The 2,500-nt window shown below is 37.9% G+C and overlaps 1 protein-coding gene across 13 annotated transcripts in view; it reads left to right on the plus strand.

Annotated features, from left to right (window-relative positions):
• Positions 1-2,500, plus strand: part of LOC138041853 (globin C, coelomic-like) — a 96,269-nt gene that overhangs the window by 45,779 nt on the left and 47,990 nt on the right. The window contains exon 5 of one of the 13 annotated variants that reach the window (XR_011130879.1): positions 1,427-1,768. The exons of 11 other annotated variants lie outside the window; for them this stretch is intronic. The gene's annotated coding sequence lies outside the window, so the exon portion shown is untranslated. Of the gene's footprint in view, positions 1-1,426; positions 1,787-2,500 lie in introns of those variants that run through there. One more of the 13 variants, XM_068887525.1, reaches the window with a different exon arrangement.

Consider the following 2,500-nt stretch of genomic DNA (forward strand, 5'->3'; position numbering starts at 1 on the left):
CTGAAAACTAGGAAAAGATGTAGATTCCACAAAGAAATTCCTACAAAGGTCGTATCTATTTCTATCGCATTTAAAACAACCATTGTTGTGGTGATCCGTTGGTCCCTCTACGTCGGTTTTCAAGTTAACGGCGGGCAGCCTTGAGTGGATGTGTCAGATGTGTGTTTACAATTTTCTGGCTATGTATAATTTATTTATTTGTACTCAACTCTTCACAGTCTTCAATGGAAAAAACAATTTAAAATTTGACTAATTCGTGTTTGTGAAGAATTATTTGAAAGAACGTTTGCTGTCCATTTTTTGCTTCATTTTTGAAAGAAATGGTTCTTTCAGATAAGAGTCGGGTCTCGGGTCAATAAGCCGGCAAAGAAGGCTTCCCGACCCGACAGATGAAACGCAAATATTCAGTTAAATATTACAACAAAATTAAAAAACGAAAGACGGACGTTTCTTGGCTAAAAAGTGCGGTGTTTCACTCTGAAAGCGACGAACGATTAACATTTTCCCCTGTAGTTTATTCAATGTAAACAAGAACCTTGATACAAGGTGATCATGTGCACCTTAGTGGTTGTCCAGCACGTGATAAATTTCTTTCTTTTGACGGAACATCATGACCTGCAGAAATTTTAGTCTTTTTACTATCGATTGTCAATAATCTTTCGTTGAGAATTCGAAATTCAGAGTTTCATAAAAACTGTTATTTTTTCTTCATCTGACTTTTCGCTTGCCCTTTACTGTTAACTCCCGGCTTTTGCGATACTATTTGGCGCAAACGTAAAGCCAAAACTAATTTTGACCTGGCATCAGATTAGACTGAAAAGAAGACGAATTATGAAGCTGAAACAACATGTTTAGTCCTTCCCTTAGTGTGTGGAATAAACACGTCCGTCAGAGCAATTTGCAGTTTTTTGCAGACTATTTAACTTAAGGAAGAAACGAGTGAGTTTTACTAAGGACCGTGTTTTGTTATCTTTGAACTGAATTTATTACCAAAGCTTAAAAAAGTAAATGACCTCAAAACGGGACAGGACATTACAACATAATTCAACGTGTGAACGAACGTGTGAACCAAAGGGCCACTGCTGGCACGACGTCTGGGTGACCCCTCAAATGGTCTACATGACCCCCCACTTGAATAAAATATCTGGAATGCTGCAATTCAATGCCACCCAACTCAGTGTCTTCTGTTTTGGGGTAACACTTACTGCAGGCAACCAGTTTATGCTCATGGAACGTCTAGTTTCAGGATATAATGCTATTCCATTCTCTAATAGTTCTCGGGGGAAAAGGTATTAGCATAGTAACGTAATCATGGCGTGCCGTTGGCTGGATAAATGAATTTGCACACAGAATTCTTGTCACCCTTACAAAGGTTTTACAATAAGATGGTACAGGTAATGCAATGGTATTGTTCACTGCTTTGTAGAACACCTGTAGGCGATGAGACTACTTACTCAACGATTCAAGTGATAAAGATTGCTTCAATTTCTATACACTTGACGTATGTCTTTATAATTTTTAATAAATCTCACTGGACTACTTGGACTGCTTCGAGTCTTCCCACCTCACAAGGATCCCATACAGCTGTTGCATACTCCAAATAAGACCAGACCAGTATTACGCATGCTGCAACCACGTTTTAGTTCCTCTGGACAAGCATACAAGTTTCTTTTGAAATGAAAGTTGAATTACCCTTTCTGGCACGAAAGAAGAAAATGTGCATGGGTACGGAACAAGATCATCTACCAAAGGAAACAATTACGTCTAATCTTCCAGACTGTCCCAGGTATTTAAATTCTTTAACATTCTTAATCTTGTTTCCAGAAATGTTCAGTAAGCTTCTTTTTTTCATGTGTTCTAAATCGTGGAAAACTTGTTTTTGTTTTCTTGAAGCTTATCTGTAGACCACATCTAGAGCAATTTCTGTGTAATATATCTGGGATAACCTGTCCAGTGCTACGCTTGTGACAGTCATTTGCAATTGTATATGTGTATTGAATACCCCATCCATTGGGGAAACGCTGATCGATTTCATAAGCAGCTACTTTGGGTACCCAGTCAAAGAACCAATTAAATACAGTAGGGCTTTCTATACCACCTTGTCTAGTTCCTGCTTCAATGGGGAGGTCAGTAACATCGCCACAAATTTTCCCAGATGTTCCATCATATAATAACAAGAGGATATCAATTAACTTCTTGCATCCTGTTCTGACTTTCAGAACTGTTCATTTGATATGTTTACCTTATAGCTTTCCTTCAGTCGTGTGATAATTATCTTGGATAAAATCTTTGAGATTTTAGCTCCACCAGATAGTGCACGGTAATTGCTTGATAGTTGTTTACTTTCTTAAAGAGACAAGTTATAGAGAGTTTCAGCCAGTCAGAGGGAAACGTCATTGTCATCCAAATAGTATTCAATAACACCCAGATTGCCATGATTAGTTGATTGGAAAAAATTCCATATTTGAATGCTTCAGTTGGTATTTTATCAGTGCCAAAG

Source organism: Montipora capricornis, chromosome 3 (genome assembly GCF_036669925.1).
Source record: "Montipora capricornis isolate CH-2021 chromosome 3, ASM3666992v2, whole genome shotgun sequence".
Classification (NCBI taxonomy): domain Eukaryota; kingdom Metazoa; phylum Cnidaria; class Anthozoa; order Scleractinia; family Acroporidae; genus Montipora; species Montipora capricornis.